Source organism: Platalea leucorodia (genome assembly GCF_965183815.1).
Source record: "Platalea leucorodia genome assembly, contig: HAP1_HAP1_SCAFFOLD_313, whole genome shotgun sequence".
Classification (NCBI taxonomy): Eukaryota; Metazoa; Chordata; class Aves; order Pelecaniformes; family Threskiornithidae; genus Platalea; species Platalea leucorodia.
In genome coordinates this window covers 22,079-42,005 of record NW_028121263.1, presented here as the reverse complement: position 1 = coordinate 42,005, position 19,927 = coordinate 22,079, and positions in this window count along the sequence as shown.

The following is a 19,927-nucleotide window of genomic DNA, read 5'->3' as shown; positions in this document are numbered from 1 at the left end:
TGGTGGCTTTATAGCCAATAGCACAAATAACCCCTCCAGAGGAAAGGATCTCCCTCCATTGTGTAAGGTAAATGCAGTCCCTGATTTCTTGCTCTGAAACCCAACTCATGTGACTCAACAGCCTCCAGTCTGTCCTTTCGGGTTACCCAACAAAGTCAGGATTAAGACAAGAAGATCATCTCCCACCAGGACCAAAGGACCCAATGGTCAGGAAGGCTATGAAGTGCTGTGGCTTGGACAAATCCAGGCACTGCAGGGTGCTTTCCTCCTGTCAGAGCTGTAGGATTGTAAATATGGAGAGAGACCGGGGTCAGCAGAGCTACTCCAGGAGAAATATCCCACCCAAAGCCTGGTTATCTACATAACTAAGCTCTGATTAGAGCTCAACAGAGAAACAATGGCCATGGTATATGAGAAATACAAAATGGTTCGTCTGACCTGAGTCTGATTTGGGTGACACACAGTGGTGCCCACAGCCATGGTGCCTACAGCCTCCAGTTCATGAGGAAGCAGAGGGCAGCTGCTCATGCTGCCAGGCCTTGAACCAGCACTGACAGGATGATACCAGGATGCTCACCTGTCCATCCCATCTACCCAAATTATCTTTTCTTTCTAATGCTGTTACCATAGTAATCATTGCCTGAGACGGTATTACAGATGTTGTTACACAGGTGCTGTTGCCTTTGCAAGATGCTTTAGGATACCTGTTAGGTTAGTCAGGGGCTGGGTTCAGGTTTGAGTTAGAATTAGAGTTAGGGTTAGGGTAAGAGTTATGGTTACACCTGGTTTCGAGTTAGACTTCAGGCTGTGGCTGATGTTCGTTTCGGGTTAGGTAAGGGCTAGAGTTAGAGTTGAGGTTTATGATTGGAGTAGTGGTAGGGCTAGTTTCGGTAATGGTTAGGGTAAGGTTTAAGGTAAAAGGGTTAGTTCAGGGTTAGGTTAGGAAGCATTTGTCTTCCCAAGTTACCATGAATGTTCCCCCTTCCTTTCCCCCAGCTTTTTTTTGCTGAACATGACATCACATGGTATGGAATATCCCTTTGGTCAGTTGGGGTCAGCTGTCCCACCTGTGTCCAGGCTGAACAACCCCAGCTCTTTCAGCCTTTCCTCATAGCAGAGGTGTTCCAGCCCTCGGATCATTTTTGTGGCCCTCCTCTGGCCCCGCTCCAACAGGTCCATGTCCTTCCTGTGCTGAGGACCCCAGAGCTGGACGCAGTACTTCGGTGGGGTCTCCCCAGAGCAGAGTAGAGGGGCAGAATCACCTCCCTCGCCCTGCTGGACACATATCTTTTGATGCAGCCCGGGATACAGTGGGCTTTCTGGGCTGCGAGAGCACATTGCTGGCTCACATCTGGCTTTTAGTCTGTCGGTACCCCCAAGGCCTTCTCAGCAGGGCTGCTCTCAATCCCTTCATCCCCCAGCCTGTACTGATACCAGGGATTGCCCTGACCCAGGTGCAGGACCTTGCACTTGGCCTTGTTGAACCTCATGAGGTTCCCACAAGCCCACCTCTCCAGTTTGTCCAGGTCCCCCTGGATGGCATCCTGTCCCTCAGGCGTGTCAACTGAACCACTCAGCTTGGTGTCATCTGCAAACTTGCTGAGGGTGCACTCGATCTTGCAGATCGAGTCATTGATGAAGACATTGAACAGCACTGGCCCCAGAACGGACCCCTGAGGGACACCACTCATCACTGTTCTCCATCTGGACATCGAGCCATTGACCACTACCCTCTGGATGTGACCATCCAGCCAATTCCTTATCCACCGAACAGTCCACCCATCAAATCCATATCCTTCCAATTTAGAGAGGAGGATATTGCGGGGGACCGTGTCAAAGGCCTTACAGAAGTCCAGAGAGATGACATCTGTAGCTCTTCCCTCATCCACTGATGTAGTCACTCCATCATAGAGGCGACTAGGTTGGTCAGGCAGGACTTGCCCTTGGTGAAGCCGTGCTGGCTGTCCCGAATCACCTCCCTGTCCTCCATGTGCCCTAGCATAGTGTCTAGGAGGAATCCCACAGCTCTTGCCGCAGTTTCTAAGCCCGTTCTGAGAAAGATCCAGCTGGATCAGGTGCTCATGGCCTTGTCATGACAAATATTGAACATTTCCATTGAGTGAGATCCCAAGTCAGAAGTTTTGTTTACATTCAGGTCACAGCCAAAGCACTCCATGGTCTTCAGATATCTCATTTCATTTTCTCTGGCCAGAAACTTCCATATTTCAACATCTCACTATTGCCTATTATTCTCCTGCCAAGCAATACGGGTACAAGACCGGTTTCACCTTCCTGAAACACTCCCCATGGGGACTGGCAGGTCATGATGAGGTTCCCAAGGCCTTCCCTTCTGCACATTGAACAAGGCCCTTTCCTCCACTTTCTCCTCCCAGGCAAGTGCTCCAGCCCCTCAGCAGCTCGATGACTCTCAACTCCCTGCCGGTTACCAACACCTCCCTTGCTGTGGTGGTGATCTCTGGCCAAGAGCCCAGCAGCCCCACAGGCGCTCACTCCCTCCTCCCCTTCCCCAGTGGGGGACCAAAAATGGACACAGTTGTGTACAGGTGGTCTAAGGAGCGACGAGCAGGGGGAGACAATCACTGCCCTCGCTCTTTTGGTGAGACTCCAGGACCCTGCTGGCTGCCTTGGCTACCAGGTCGCACTGCTGGGTCATGTTTTGCTTTCTGTCTCCCCCCACCACCAGGGCCTTTTCCGCAGAGCTGTTCCCCAGCCAGGCAGTCCCCAGGCCCTGCAACTGCAGGCTGTTAGGCTATGGTCCGTCTTCTATCTCCTGAAGTTCCTGGAGCATTCTGGCTGCTATGAAGAAAGTTAACCCCACCCCAGCCAGACCCAGCACACTTGAACTGGAGGCCCAAAAACTGACACAGTTGTGTACTGGGCTAATCATCACTGTCTAACAAGTGATGAGCAGGGGGAGACAATCACTGCCCTCACTCTTTTGGTGAGGGTCCTCTTTATACACTCCAGGACTCTGCTGGGTCACGTTTTGCCTTCTGTCCCCCACCACCACCAGGGCCTTTTCCACACAGCTGCTCCCCAGCCAGGCAGTTCCCAGCCCCTGCCACTGCAGGCTGTTAGGCTGTCCCAGGTGTAAGACCTGGCCTTTGTCCTTCTCTCTCATGAAGTTCCTGACAGGACAGTCCTACTGCCTGTCAGGTTTGCCCTGGACGGCATCCCTAAGGAATAGGAATGGTCTTCCCAATTTAGTGCCATCAACAAACGTGGTGACAGTTGCCTCCCCTGGGTCATGGATACAGGTGTTAAACTGCACAGGGCTCAGGAGAGTCCCCTGTGCTGCCCCACAATGCCCCAGTATGGCCCACTGGCCTCCAGGTAGGGTATGACCCCTTCTCCACTGCTCGCTCAGCCTCATCCTCCAACTGGTGTTTCACCCATCTCTTTGTCGACCCATCCAGACTGTAATGGCCTAACGTGGGTACAGGGTATCGAGGGAGACCATGCCAAAAGCCTTGTTGAAGTGGAGGTAAAGGACATCCACTGTTGTCCCCTCGTGCATAAAAGCAGTTACTTCATCAGGAAGGCCGTCAGGTTGGTGAGGCAGGATTTACCCTTGGCTAATCCATGCTGACTGCATTTGGACACCTTCTGCTCTTTGAGGTGCCCAGCAATGTCCCCCAAGAGCACTCAGGGGAAGGCTCACTCCTCCCCCAAGTGAGCTTCTACAGCCTGGGGTTCCCGGGGTTGCACTTTCGGCCTCTTTCAACGATGGCTGCAACATTGGTTTGTCCTCACTCCCAAGAGACCTCTACCAATCCCGTGACTTTTCAAGAGGGATTGAATGAAAAATCAATCTTCCAGTGTAACTTCATTACCACTGTTCTGCCTGGTACATGGTATAATGAATTTATATTTAAATTAAATTTAAATTTAATTTATTTAAATTTAAATTTATATTATTTATATTAATTTAATTTCTATCTTTCATATGTTTTCACCTCTCTTGATAGAAGAACCATTTCTAACGTCATCTTTTCAGATGCAGACTGCCAAGACAAAGGCCCTTTCCCTTATTCTCCAGTTTTCTCCTCCCCTTACTCTTTGTTCATTCAGATTCCTCTCACCCATCCAGTTGCTGCTTTGACATCAGGGACATAAAAGTTTGCCTCTCTTTCAGCAGTCTAATTGTCTCCTTAGCCAACTCTTTAATTATGTTTATATCTATCTTTTTCACTCTACCTACCTGAAATAGTTCTCCTAAGATTATCCCCTGTAGAAAGGCAACCTCATTAGAGGCAGCTTGGACTTAGCAGATGGTTGCAGAGTCTGTTTTCTTTATGGAACTTGACCATGCTTGACTTTTCCTTTGCTTGCAAATAGGAAAAACCCTTCTGTGCCTGTGTGCAGCCAGGTCTCTAAGGAGAGCAGGGGGGAGATGGTGCAAAGGGGCTGTACCATCCAGCTGCAGAGATCAGTGGAGAAGTCTGCTGTAAGGAAAAGTCCCAGGTGGGCAAGGAGAGAAATGGTGGGGTTGGGGAGGTGAGGTGGGAGGTTGTCAGAGCTCAAGGGACAGCTTCTGCCAGTCCAGACCTCCTGAGGAGACACCCTGCAGCAATATCTATTGGAGAATGCTGCTGTCAACCCTTCTCTAAAATGAAAAGTAATAAACTACACCCTTGAAAATAAAACCTTATGTTTATTAGAAGCTCTTTGAAATCTTTCCCCATAACTATGCTAGGAAACAACTCCAATTATCTGTACAACTCTTGAAGACCTGATGAAAATTACGGGAAGAGACATGGCTCGTTAGGGCTTGCTTTCTTTCAATGAGCCCCATGGAGTATTTGTGGTGAGTCCTTGAACTTCAGGCACTGAGAAGAAATTGCACAAACCTCTCCAAGAGTCAACCTCAAAAGCAAAACCCAAAGTACCTTGAAGTATTAATGATTCTCATTACTGGCAAAGCCTCCCCAGGGACTCGTTAGAGCAGAGAATTGGAGGCCATGATTGCAGGGAGGCAAAGGGAATGTGCAGTAACCTCAGATGCTGAGGAAACTTTTTTTTCTTTTTTATGAAGCAGCAAGGCCAAACCCTCATCCCCAGGCAATGGGAGGGCAGATCCTGTCCCTCATGTGTGGGTCAGGACTCTTTCTGGGGCAGTGGGATGTGAAGGTGAGCAATGCCAAGTACAGGACAACTGTACACCTCCTGGTTTCCCCAAGAAGGGGGCGAGGAGCAAACCAAGTCCAGAGCCTCAAAATCAACTTCTGCCTAGTCCAGATGGGGCCGCACCAGTGCTGAGCCGAGGGGGATGATAGCCCCCTTGTCTGGGTGGCCACAGTCCTCCTACTGCAGCCCTGTATGCAGTTGGCCTTACTCTTTCTGGGTAGTGTTTGCTCTAGGAAATGGCATTTGAGATGCTACTTCACAGGGTCTGCGTGCCTTTCTTCGTGGGGACATAACAAACCAGAACCTCCAGGTACAACGGAACACCCAAGTCAGGTGCCGGCTGCTGGCACCTATCAGGTTCTCAGGCAGAAGTGATGTCATAGTCAACATCCGAGCCAAGTGTCTGCTGATGGGCAATCACCCAAAGAGACTGGAGACTACAGTGACCTCATGCTCACCTTCATGGCCATGTGCCTCCTAATGGTCTATGAGCTTGTCAGACACAATTGATGTCATAATGCCATCCCAACCCATCAGCCCTCTTGTGGCCTATCAACTGACCAGAGAAAAGGAACCTCACCATCATCTTCCAAGCCACGAGCCTGCTGCTGGCCTTTCAGCTTCTCCCAGGAAAGCAAGGCTCCATCATGCGTAACGGTTGCTTGGGAAGACAAACGCCATCGCTCCGCGTGTCCCTCCCCTCCTTCTTCTTCCCCCAGCTTTTATTGCTGAGCATGATGTCATACAGTATGGAATATCCCTTTGGTCAGCTGGGGTCAGCTGTCCCAGCTCTGTCCCCTCCCAACTTCTTGTGCATCCCCAGCCTACTCACTGGTGGGGTGGGGTGAGAAGCAGAAAAGGCCTTGGCTCTGCGCAAGGACTGCTCAGAAATAACAAAACCATCCCTGTGTTATCAACACTGTTTCCAGCACAAATCCAAATCAGAGCCCCATACTAGCTACTGTGAAGAAAATGGACTCTATCCCAGCCAAAACCAGCACACCTTGCTCTCCATGGCTGCCCTCCCATCACCCAGCTGTCCCACCAGGGCTCTGCAGTCCCTACGGGCGAGCGTGTTTCTGCATGCCCAGCAGAAATGACATTGCTGGGGAGGGGAGGGGAGATGTTGGCAAAGTGGAAGTGCGTGGGAGGGTGGCTGGGAGGTTACTTCTGTCGCAGGAAGAGAGAGGTGCCAGGAGAGGCATCGGAGCTGGGAGGCTGATTTTGAGGTCACTTCTTTTGCAGCCTGACTGAATTGCAGCGGGCAGACAGTTACTATGTCATCATGAAACATATCACAAACCCCAGCATGACACAGATGGCTGCTCAGGGAGGGCAGAGGTGGGTAAGACCAACGTGGTTGGGCTGTTGCTGGAAGGTCACCTCATGACAGCAATGTGATTGGCCAGGAGCAAGCAGGCATCATGAGGTCATCAGAAGCACCCGATGGGAAGGCTGCAGGCAGATGACTGAGCCCCTGGTCAGGCCCTGCCCTGAGGTGAAGCCACCTGTACCTGAAATGGGAACCTATGGGACACGGCATGAGAAACTGCGGGATGTGACAGAGACCCGTGTAAGAAGGGACTAGCAGTACAGGCAGCACGATGTGTCCCAGCTGGGGCTCACGAGTGGTTGAAGAGCAGAGACATGAGAAGAGGCCAAACTGCACAGGTCACTGGAGGGGAGCTTTGGGGAACTTCTGGGCAGTCGAGTCTTGCAAGGCCAGCAGTGCCAGGGGAAGCCATCAGTGGTGCCATTGAAGGTCCAGATGACCTAGGCCATGGTATCCCAACTACCAAATGATGGTAGAAATGGAACAAACCTGAGACCATTGGGGAAAAAGCAATTGGTGACAGTTGTTACTTGGGGAGGGGACTGGGGCACAGAAAGGGAGGGATCCAGGAGGCCTGGGAGGAAGAAGCCTGTGGATGGGGAGAGGCGAGGGATGCAAGGGGTCAGCTGCAGTTTGGAAGGGGCTGCTCAGGGCTGATCCATCCAAACCCTGTCCATGGTGTGTCCTGCCTTCTTATTAAACTCTGCTCCTGGCTATTTGCTGTGTGAACATGCTCAATTGTGTGTGTGTGTGTGCGCGCCTGTGCACGTGTGTGTGTGTGTGTGTCAGAGAGAGAATGTACGTACGTGCTTTGCTGGCCAACTCCAAGTGGGGCTGGCTGGCAGAAGAGGACACCAGGATGTGGAGACACCCAAGGCTGAAGTTGCCAAGTGGGTAACGGCTCCAAGACCAAGTAGGACACCTGGGCAGACCCACAACTCAGGCCCACACTGCAGGGATCGTGGGGGTGTGAGCCCGTGGGTAGGTGCTGCAGAGGACCACCAGACCACTCATGACCTTCACAGCAGAGCAGACAAGGGACCAGGATGGGGACAGTTGTGTTGTCCATGGTTGTGTGTGTTCTGTTGCTGGTGTGGTGGCTGTAAAGGTGCTGTTCCCTGTTGGAGCTGGTCTGTGGATGGTTGGGTATGTTCACCTTTCTTTACTTGCAGATACCGGCATTTAGCACTTTCCATTTGGGTGACTCCACCTTGGGTGACCTCGCCCTTAGCGTGGCTTCAGTCACTGCTTACCCCAGGCACACACTGACCCCGCAGAACCCCAAGGCTCTCCAGATCACCTTTCTGGAGAATTTCCTCTGCACTGTCGTATCTGAGAAAGCCCTGGGTATGTACCTCACTGACCATTCACCATCTCCATGGTCAGCACACACCAGTGGGTGAGTCCAAATTCCAACCCTTGCTCTCTAACAGCTACTAATGGGACCATGAGCTTGTCTCTTCCAATTCCAAGGAGAAATAGGCCCCTTTGTGGTGAAATTCCTTGGGTCTGTTGTTGACATCAGCTTTGAAAGAGGATTCCCCACCTCAGTCAGTGCACTGGGGTGATCCCATTTTATTGCAGAAATGCTATGAAAGTGTCAGCTCTGCCTGAGAGAAAGACACACTTTTCCATCAGCTCCAGGTCAGACAGAGCAGGTTCATTCCTCAAGAGAAGCAAGATGGATTCAGACATTTATCTAGGAGAACAATAACAACTAATAACAATATGGAAAATGCTAAAAAAATGATAAAACAAGAAACAAAGGACAGGCCTGCAATGGGGCACCGTGGGAGTCATTCCTGAAGAGTGATGGAAAATTTACCACTATTGAGAACCATCCCGAAAATAACTTTCCTGATGGACTCCTTCAGCTCCTGGACTCCTTCAGCTCCCCATCATGCTGTAGATGACGGGGTTCACTGCTGGAGGCACCACCGAGTACAGAACTACCAGCACCAGATCCAGAGATGGGGAGGAGATGGAGGGGGTGTCCCGATCCAATGTCGGGAGAGGTTTCGATACGATCCCAAGGATGAGATTAAGACGCAAACGAGGTCAAATGCCGTACAACCTTTTGACTTTATTTTGGCGAACAAAGGGGTGAGGACCGGGTAGGGAGATGGGGGGGGGGGGGGGGAGGAAAAAGAAAAAAAAAGAGAGGGAGAAAAAGAGAGAAAAATAGAAAGAGTGTGCTCAGGCGGGTGAGAAAAGAGCCACGTAGGGGAACTAGCTACCGCCACTCCGAGTTCGGCGTTGTTCCGTCGATCAAAGGTCCAGTCGGTCCAGTCTCTGTGTCCACAGGAGCAGCTTCCAAGGAGGTGTGCGGGGTAGGACGAGAAGAGAAAGAGAGAGAAGAGGGCGAAGAGAGAGCTCAAAAGGTGCATGCAGTCCTTTTATAGGGCCATGCACATGCGCAGAATGGGTCTGCGTACATGCAGTTTGCGCTTCTGCTTTTTGCGCCCTGGTCTCTGCGCAGGCGTGCGTGCAGTTCATGGTTCCACCTTTCGTGTCCTGGTCTCTGCATGGGCATCCATCCTGTGGTGGTTTCGTCAGGGGCTGGATGTCGAAACGAGAAGATGGTGGTAGAACAGCAATGTCGAGACAACTCTAGTTCCATAACAGTCCTCGACAGGGGGGCTTCAGGTGGGCAAACATGCCAGTGCTGACAAACAGGGAGACCACGGCCAGGTGAGGGAGGCACGTGGAAAAGGCTTTGTGCTGTCCCTGCTCAGAGGGGATCCTCAGCACGGCCCTGAAGATCTGCACATAGGACACCACAAGGAAAACAAAACACCACCAAAATGCAAAAGCACTAAACATGACAAGCCCAAATTCACTGAGGTAGGATTGTGAGCAGGAGAGCTTGAGGATGTGGGGGGATTTCACAGAAGAACTGGTCCACAGCATTGCCTTGGCAGAGGGGGAGTGAAAATGTGTTGGCCGTGTGCAGCACAGCATTGAGAAACCCAGTGCCCCAGGCAGCTGCTGCCATGTGGACACAAGCTCTGCTGCCCAGGAGGGTCCCGTAGTGCAGGGGTTTGCAGATGGCCACATACCGGTCATAGGACATGAGTGTGAGAAGAAAAAATTCTGCTGACATGAAAAACAACAAGGAAAAAAACCTGGGCAGAACAACCTGAGTAGGAAATGGCCCTGGTGTCCCAGAGGGAATTGGCCATGGATTTGGGGAGAGTGGTGGAGATGAAGCCAAGGTCGAGCAGGGAGAGATTAAGGAGGAAGAAGTACATGGGGGTGTGGAGGTGGTGGTTGCAGGCTATGACTGTGACGATGAGGCCGTTGCCCAGGAGGGCAGCCAGGTGGATGCCCAGGAAGAGCCAGAAGTGCAAGAGCTGCAGCTCCCGTGTGCCTGCGAATGCCAGGAGGAGAAACTGGGTGATGGAGCTGCTGTTGGACATTTGCTCCCTCTGGGTATGAGGACCTGTCCAAGGATGAGAGAGTTCTCTGAGGAAGAAAACATGCCATTACTCATAGAAAAGTCCCTCCCTGAGCTGAATGAGGAATGAGTCAGCTCAGTCTCCACTACTACCAAGGGAATGCCATGAGTTGTCACAGCTTAAAATGCAGCTTGGGCACCGAGTTTCCATGAAGATACCCCTAGGGGAAGGACCTCCACAGTCAGCGTCAGAACAAAAGCTGACCCACATCCCCACCCCAACCCCAGAGAGCAAGAGTACCACGGTGTCATGGTTTAACCCCAGCCAGCAACTAAGCACCACGCAGCCGCTCTCTCAGTCCCCACCAGTGGGATGGAGGACAGAATCAGAAGGGTAAAAGGGAGAAAACTCGTGGGTTGAGATAAGAACAGTTTAATAATTGAAGTAAAATAAAATAGAACAGTTAAATAGGCAAAGCAAAAAAAAAAAAACCGTGCACGCAAACAAAGCAAAAGAAGGAATTCATTGACTCCTTCCCATGGGCAGGCAGGTGTTCAGCCATCCCCAGGAAAGCAGGGCTCCATCACGCGTAATGGTTACTTGGGAAGACAAAACGCCATCATACCCAATGTCCCCCTCCTTCCTTCTTCTTCCCCCAGCATATATATATACTGAGCATGACGTCATATGGTATGGAATAGCCCTTTGGCCAGTCTGGGTCAGCTGTGCACCCTCCCAGCTTCTTCTGCACCCAGCAGAGCAGGGGAAGCTGAAAAGTCACCAGTGTGAGCGCCACTTAGCACCTATTTAGCAACAGCTTAGCACTACTTAGCAAGAACCAAAGCATCAGTGTATCATCGACATTGTTCTCATCCTAAAGCCAAAACACAGCCCCATAGCGGCTACCAAGGCGAAAATTAACTCTATCCCAGCTGAAACCAGGACACACGGACAGGTGGAGAAACAAGGAAGAACACTTTTCTGTGTTCTGGAGCAATGCTCCAGAAAAAAATGAAGCGAGGACAGAAAGACATATGGGCATGCTGTGAAGCCTCCTTACCCAGCTGTGCTCACTGCCGCTCAGATGATAACACTGTAGGGCAAGTGCTTTTAGCATCTTCTTTGTGTACCACATTCCAAGAAGCCTTCAGCTGGAGGTCCAGCTGCTGAGGTGATGACTCATGACCTGGACCCATGGCTTTGGGGGCAGAGGATCTGATGAGTAGGAGAGGAGATCAAGGGTTGCATTGGGAACTGTGCCTGCACTGCAGGGGATGGCAGGGAGATGCCTGAATCCCCACTCCCACAGCATTTCTGGCAGCAGCTCCCTCTCGCTCCCTGCCCATGTCTCTGAGGCCTAGAGCTGTGCCTTCTGGCAGCAGTTTCTCTGTCCCCACGTCTCCTCCCTCTCCATGCTCCCAGAGCCCATCCCACCTGCTGTGTGCTCAGCTCTGCCCTGCAGGCACCTCCTGGCAGCAGGGCACTGCCCAGGGGCATCTCTGTGTGTGCAGGGGCTAAGGAGCAGCTCAGACAAGTCCTAGCGAGAACTGGGGTCTCATTGCCTACTCCAGAGCAGAGAAATAAATTCCCATCTCCCACTGCCCACCCAGCCAAGCAAGAGTGGAAAAACTCAAAGCACAGAATCCTTCCCTTTCAGGGAAATGGTGCCCCAACGTCCTTCAGCAGGACCCTCTGCAAATGTCCTCAGGGTGATCTGGAGCTGTGAGCAGCCCTCATGCATGCAGATCCCTCTCAACAGCAGAAGCACCCTGCCCTGCCCTGCCAGGGCTCACTCCTTCTACCCACAGCTTCTCCCCATAGCGCTGTTGGGAGCTCCCCGGGCAGGCTGAGTGCTGACCCTGGCAGGCGGCAGAGTCCCTGCCCCAGCACACAGCCCCCTGCGGTGCAGGGACCCTGCTCGGAAGGACAGCCCTGGGCAACCCTGGCTGCACACCCACCTTCACACCCTGCAGCCATCCCTGGGAGAAGGCAGCCATCACAGCCAGTCCTCTGAGGGTGCAGTGGGGAATCCTTGTTCTGGAGCATGTCCTCCTCCTCTACACTAGAGAAACTCTGAGGGTCCTCTTGACACATTCCATAAGCTGTGGCATGTGCCAGCTTTAGGAGGTCTTTCCAGGAACCGCAGTGGTGCTGCCTTACACCCAGAGACTTCCTGTAGTTAGGGCTGTGAAGATTTCTCCCATAGTGAGCTCTCAGCTCTACTTACCCTCCAGATTGCCGTCTCTCTCTGCCTTGCTCCTCTCCCCGTGGTGCCTGCAGGCAGTGCCCTCAGCCCTGTTGCGCTGTGCAGAGGAGCTGCTCCTGGGCAGAGCTGTCTCTCTGCAGTGCTGCCCACTTGCCATCAGCTCTCTCCATCCCAGGAGCCCAGCGCAGCTCAGCAGCAGAGGCCCAGCCCAAGGCACCACTTTCTCTGCCCCCTCCGGACTCCTTTGAGATGTCCCTGGGGCTCCAAGGGCTGACAGCTCCTGCAAGGCAGGTTGGTCCTTCCAGGGGAATGTGTTTTGAAGTAAACTCAAGTAATCATGGACAATCCCTCATTAAACCGTGGAGAGAGACTGATTCCAGCAGCATGGTTTGTCCTACCAGAGTGTGGCTGACTGCAAGAGGTGTAAATGTTCCCCTCTGGACACTCCCATTCCTGTACCATAGCAAAAAGAGACACAGGCAGGGAAAGGGAGGGGTTGGCTTCCCCTGTGCCAGGCAGGGATTCAGCCGAGGCAACACAGGCATCTCATCCCAAGCTGGAAACCCTTGGCCTGAAGTGGCATCTAGCTCCCCCCATGCACCCCACACGCCAAAGGGAATCCTCTGGTTCAGTTCAGGAGGGCATAAAAGAGTGGCCTGCATGTGAGCTCCTGCTCTGAGCCCCTTGGCTTCATTCAGTGGGGACTCAGGCGCTCACACTCAGACACTTGGTGATGACTGAGGTGCCAGGGGTGGTCCAAGACGTAGGCAAGTGTTCGCAAGCTCTGATGGAAAATCTCTGAGAACACCCACATTCTTCTGAGCATCAGCTGAGGGCCCGAGGGGGAACGGGGATATCCTTTGCCACCCACGGTGACACCAGCCACCTCCGTGCCTTTGTCAAGTATCTCCCTGGAGCATGCAGAGCTATTGAGGTAACCAAATGGAGGACTGCCCCAGACAGAGACCCAGGTCTCTCTTCTATCCACTGTACTCCCTGGAGCTCCAGTCACTGCAAAGCTAAGTCGCATCCACATCCCTGCACTGAATACATCAGGGCTCTCATTTTAATGGCATTAAAAAAAAAGGCTCGAGTGCCATGCCCGGTGCCTGGGGTGCCAAACACAACTGCACTCAGCAGGCAAACACAGCACAGGACCTCCAGAAAAGCTGTGCCCTCTTGGAGCTGCTGTGGGGCAGACAGCCCAGGGCCCCCCAGGTGGGTCTGGTGCCTGTGTGCCACCTGAACACCAACACCACAGCACAGATGCAAGGTCTGTCCCGTCTACACCCAGGGGCACTGCAGGACTGGGAGGCAGATCACACCAGGATTCCCTCCCCTCTCCCTGTGCTCTCAGCCCTTGGCCATTCTTTCTCTCAATCTCTGGAATTCACCTGCCTGATGCTACAAAGAGGGAAGATGACAACAATGTTCACAGAGTGGCTGGATCAAAGTCTGTTACCCCCAGAGACTTTCTCTGAAGCTCCCTGTCCTCCCTGCAGTTTGTCTTGCAAGCCCCACAGCTCTGCAGAGTTCATGCAGAAACACCAAAGCCCTCTCTGGGCCAGGTGTCATTGCCCAGCCCTGCTCCTCTGCCCTTGGAGACATCAGGGTTTGCTCTCTTTGTGGGCACCTCATCTCCTCCTTACCTTGCCATCTACCAAACACTCCAGCACGTCTGTGCCCTGAAGCAAAGCCTTTCCATACGTTGGGTCTTGGGCCCTTGCTCACATGTTTTCCTGGAATAAGTCGGTGCCACAGCCCAAACGTGCACAAGCAGGAGGAGCAGGGGAACAGATGGGAGAAACTGGACCTTCACAGATGTGGTGGGACAGCTTGCTCACCTGGGGTGCTGCCATGGAGGGAGACAGGCTCTGCCAGAAAGAGTAGCAGGGCGGATGAGGAGGGGAAGATGCCTCCTTTGCGAAGGAGCAGGTCAGATGTCAGGAGCTCCCCTATGGGACGGACAATGGGTAGGATGAGCTTTATCACTGGGGATTAGAAGAGCCAGCAAGGGTGTGTGGTGGGCTGACCTTGGCTGTCCGCCAGGTGCCCACCAAGCCGCTCTGTCACTCCCCCTCCTCACCAGGACAAGGCAGAAAATATGACAAAATGCTCATGAGTCGAGATAAGGACAAGGCGATCACTCCCTAGTTACTGTCATGGGCAAAATAGACTCAACACAGAGAACTGAAATGAATTGATTGCCAATTAAACAGAACAGAATAATGAGAACTAAGGATAAATCTCAAACCCCCTTACCCCCACCCCTCCCTTCTTCCCAGGCTCAGCCTCACTCCTGACTTCTTTCCCTCCTTCCCCCAAGCAGCACAGGGGGATGGTGAATGCGGGCTGCAGTCAGCTGGTAATGCTTTGTCTCTGCTGCTCCTTCCTCCTCACACTCTTCCCCTGCTCCAGGGTGGGGTCCCTCCTGCGGGATCTAGTCCTTCATGAACCTCTCCGGCATGGGTCCCTCCCATGAGCTGCAGTTCTTCACAAACTGCTCCAGCATGGGTCCTTTCCCCCAGGGTGCAGTCCTTCAGGAACAGACTTGCTCCAGCACGGGTCCCCCAGGGGGTCACAGGTCTTGCCAGAAAACCTGCTTCTGTGTGGGCTTCTCTCCACAGGCCGCAGTTCCTCCCAGGAGCCTGCTCCATCATAGGCTGTCCATGAGGTTAAACCTCCCTTCAGGGCACTTCCACCTGCTCCAGTGTGGGGTCTTCCATGGGTTGCAGTGTTGATATCTGCTCCACTGGGGACCTCCATGTGCTGCAGGGGCCAACCCATGTTGTTGGAGGACAATTTCCTAAGCCAGGTAATAGACAGCCGTACCAGAGGGGATGCAGTACTGGACCTGGTGGTCACCAATGTAAGTGAGCTCATTGGTGATGTCTGGATTGGAGGCAGCCTCGGCTGCAGTGATCACGCAGTGGTTCACAGTCCGGAGACATAAGGGTCAGGTGAAGAGTATAGTCAGGACCCTGAACTTTAGGAAAGCAAACTTCCAGCTCTTCAAGAAGTTAATCAACAGAACCCCTGGGAAATGGCCCTCAGGGGCCTCAGGAGCAGAACAGAGTTGGCAGGTCTTCAAGGATGCTTTCCATAGAGCACAAGAGATCTCAATCCCCAGGTGCAGGAAATTGGGCAAGGGAGGGAAGAGGCTGGCATGGCTGAGCCATGACCTGTGGGGTCAAACTAAAGGGCAAGAAGAGATTGCACAGGCAGTGGAAGAAGGGACTGGTAGCTTGGGAATAGTACAGGGATGCTGCCCGGTTGTGTAAGGATGGGATCTAGAAGGCCAAGGCTCAGCTGGAGCTGAACCTGGTGAGGGATACGAAGAATAACAAGGGCTTCTATAGGTACGTTAACCAGAAAAGGAAGGTTAAGGAAAGCGGACCCCCTCTGATGAGCGGAAGTGGCGAGCTGGTAGCAACAGATGAAGAGAAGGCTGAGGTACTCAACAACTTCTTTGCCTCAGTCTTCACTGGCAACCTCTCTCCTCACACCTCCCGAGTCAAAGGGTCATTTGATGGGGACTGGGGGGTCAGAGGTCCTCCCACTGTAAGAGAAGATCAGGTTCGTGACCACCTGAGGAACCTGAAGGTATATAAGTCTATGGGTCCTGATGAGATGCGTCCCAGAGTCCTGAGGGAATTGGCTGATGTACTTGCTAAGCCACTCTCCATGATATTTGAAAAGTCATGGCAGTCAGCTGAAGTCCCTGGGGACTGGAAAAAGGGAAATATTGCAGCCATTTTTAAAAAGGGTACAAAGGACCCTGGGAACTACCGACCTGTCAGCCTCCCCTCTGTGCCTGGGAAGATCACGGAACAGAACCCCCTAGAAGCTATGCTAAGGCACATGGAGGACAGGGAGGTGATTCGGGACAGCCAGCACGGCTTCACCAAGGGCAAGTCCTGCCTGACCAACCTAGTCACCTCTATGATGGAGTGACTACATCAGTGGATGAGGGAAGAGCTACAGATGTCATCTCTCTGGACTTCTGTAAGGCCTTTGACACGGTCCCCCGCAATATCCTCCTCTCTAAATTGGAAGGATATGGATTTGATGGGTGGACTGTTCGGTGGATAAGGAATTGGCTGGATGGTCACATCCAGAGGGTAGTGGTCAATGGCTCGATGTCCAGATGGAGAACAGTGATGAGTGGTGTCCCTCAGGGGTCCGTTCTGGGGCCAGTGCTGTTCAATGTCTTCATCAATGACTCGATCTGCAAGATCGAGTGCACCCTCAGCAAGTTTGCAGATGACACCAAGCTGAGTGGTTCAGTTGACACGCCTGAGGGACAGGATGCCATCCAGGGGGACCTGGACAAACTGGAGAGGTGGGCTTGTGGGAACCTCATGAGGTTCAACAAGGCCAAGTGCAAGGTCCTGCACCTGGGTCAGGGCAATCCCTGGTATCAGTACAGGCTGGGGGATGAAGGGATTGAGAGCAGCCCTGCTGAGAAGGCCTTGGGGGTACCGACAGACTAAAAGCCAGATGTGAGCCAGCAATGTGCTCTCGCAGCCCAGAAAGCCCACTGTATCCCGGGCTGCATCAAAAGATATGTGTCCAGCAGGGCGAGGGAGGTGATTCTGCCCCTCTACTCTGCTCTGGGGAGACCCCACCGAAGTACTGCGTCCAGCTCTGGGGTCCTCAGCACAGGAAGGACATGGACCTGTTGGAGCGGGGCCAGAGGAGGGCCACAAAAATGATCCGAGGGCTGGAACACCTCTGCTATGAGAAAAGGCTGAAAGAGCTGGGATTGTTCAGCCTGGAGAAGAGAAGGCTGTGGGGAGACCTTATTGCGGCCTTTCAGTACTTAAAGGGGGCTTATAAGAAAGATGGGGACAGACTTTTTAGCAGGGCCTGTAGCAATAGGACAAGGGGTAATGGTTTTAAACTAAAGGAGGGTAGAATCAGACTAGATATAAGGAAGAACTTTTTTACAGTGAGGGTACTGAAACACTGGAAGGTGTTGCCCAGAGAGGTGGGAGATGCCCCATCCTTGGAAACATTCAAGGCCAGGCTGGATGGGGCTCTGAGCAACCCGATCTGGTTGTAGATGTCCCTGCCAATTGCAGGGGGGATGGACTAGATGACCTTTAATGGTCCCTTGCATCCCAAAGCATTCTAGGATTCTATGATTCTTCTGTTGGGGGCCCCGACCAGAACACAGTACTCCAGATGGGGTCTCATGAGAGTGGAGTACAAGGGGAGAATCACCTCCCTCGCCCTGCTGGTCATGCTTCTTTTGATGCAGCCCAGGATGCGGTTGGCCTTGTGGGCTGCGAGAGCACATTGCTGGGTCATGTTGAGCTTCTCATCAACCAACACCCGCAAGTCCTTCTCCTCAGGGCTGCTCTCATTCTGTTCTCTGCACAGCCCATGTTTGTGCTTGGGATTGCCCCGAACCATGTGCAGGACCTTTGCACTTGGCCTTGTTGAACTTCATGAGGTTCACACAGGCGCACCTCTCCAGCCTGTCAAGGTCCCTCTGGATGACATCCCTGCCCTCCAGCATGTCAACCGCACCAGAGAGATTGGTGTCATTGGCAAACTTGCTGAGGGTGCACTCAATCCCACTGTCCATGTGGCCGACAATGATGTGAAACAACACCAGCGCCAATGCTGACCCCTGAGAAATGCTACTCATCACTGGTCCTGTGCTGTCTCTGCAAGCCTGGGCATTTCATGGAGCTCTGTGGGCCTGGATTTAAACATTAACTTGAGTAGACACCCAGATCTCTGTAAGGCAATGTGGGGATGAACATGAGGCAACTGCCAGTAGAGTGAGTGGAGACCTGGTAAATACGGCTGATGGAGAAGAGAGAGCCTGAGCTCTCCCTGTGGCACATGGCTCCAGTGGTTCAGATGAATAACTCAAGGCTGCCCTGAACATAATGAGTGGGGGAAGGTTCACTTGCCCTCATTTGGGCATCAGCCGTCATTTCAGTTGGCCAAAGAAAATTCCCAGCAGCCTCTAAGAGGATTCCCCCAGATGTTGGCCTGTCTCTACGAATGGCTCCATTAGAGCCTGCAGTTGCCTGCAAAGATCTTTGACCACTCCTGACACCTTCAATATCACCAGGCGTTGTGTCTGAACAGCCCAGTCCTGCCCTCCATCCCCATTAATCAGCATGGGAACTGCGACAAGGAGCTCCCATGCAGGTGCCTATTTTGTGCCCACCAGCACACCTGATGCAAGAGGAATCCCACCTCCTGTTGGTTTGCGTTGTGCATGGGAGGGAGCTAAGTCCCCTTCTAGCCCCAGGACTGCAAACCCACAAATGAGATGTGTCTATTGACTCATCTGCATCCCTTCCCTCAGCAGGGGTAACGCAGATCCCTCCTTGTCACTGTCTGCTTGTCCTGTCTCGTGATGGGACAAGGTAAGCTGATTCTCCTGCCCAAATCTTTTCCTGATAGGAGAAATGACAGTGCTGGGAATAATTGTGTCTCCGCAGCTGAGGGAGGGAACATCAGTGATGAGTTCAGCCTGTTTCCCAGCAGGTTCCCCTGGAGCCCCAGGGACACCTGGAGGGAGCCCAGAGGGGCAGAGAAAGTGGTGCCTTGGGCTGGGCCTCTGCTGCTGAGCTGGGCCGGGCTCCTGGGATGGAGGGAGCTGATGGCAAGTGGGCAGCCCTGCAGAGAGACAGCTCTGCCCAGGAGCAGCTCCTCTGCAAAGGGCAGCAGGGTTGAGGGCGCTGCCTGCAGGCAGCGAGGGGAGAGGAGCGAGGCAGAGAGAGGTTAAAGGCATTTGGGAGTGGGAAGATGCTGAGAGCTCACCGGGAGAGAAATCTTCACAGACAGTAAGTCTGTGGCTGTGGGGCATTGCATCTGCAGATCCTGGTGGGGTTTCCTAAAGCTGGTGTGTGGCACAGGCTGCGAGATATGTAAGTACCATTCTCAGAGATACTCTGGTGTAGAGGCGGAGGACGTGCTCCAGAGCAGGGACTCCCTGCTGCACCATCAGAGGGACAGAACAGGATGGCAGTCTTCTCCCAGGGATGGATGCAGGGCTGTGAAGGTGGGTGTGCAGCCAGGGGTGCCCAGGGCTGTCCTTCCGAGCAGGGTCCCTGCACCGCAGGGGGCTGTGTGCTGGGGCAGGGACTCTGCCGCCTGTCAGGGTCAGCACTCAGCCTGCCCGGGGAGCTCCCCATGGTGCTGTGGGGCCAAACTGTGGGTGGAAGGAGCAGCCCCCAGCAAGGCAGGGTCCTTCTGCTGTTGAGAGAGTGCTGCATGGGTCAGGGCTGCTCACAGCTCCACATCACCCCCAGAATATTTCCAAGGGGATGTCTCAAGGAGAAGATCACGGCAGGGATTAGTAGAACGATAAGGAGATTTCCTGAGTTTGTCTTTTGAGTTTCCTATTCCAGGGGTGTAGGGAAGGGGAGAGAAAAAGATCAATGGAAAAGGAGCTCCGAAGTTTTAATAAGTCACTGAGACTCCTGAGCTGCAACACTGGGTGATCAATAGGTCTGTCAGAAGCCACGTAACATGCCCTCAGCCACTGCTCTGCCTATGGACAGCACCAGCATCACCTCTGCTGGACCCATCAGGGTTCTTCTGACCTGCCCTTTTCCACCTGCAAACAGGAACATGCACCCAGCCAGTGCCCTGCAAACAGGCAGGTTTTTGTAAGTCCAAGGTGAGTGCACAGAGGTTGCGATGGGGTCTGTGAGCACTGACAGGGAAAAGACATGGGACAGGGAAACACCTCCCAGCAGGAAAATCTCCAGGCAGCAGGGATATGATGAGGGAATGAGAGGAAAGTAAAACCAGAAATGTTGTGGGAGGGAGAATTCAGAAACCTCCGTACGATCCCCTCCAATGCAGGCC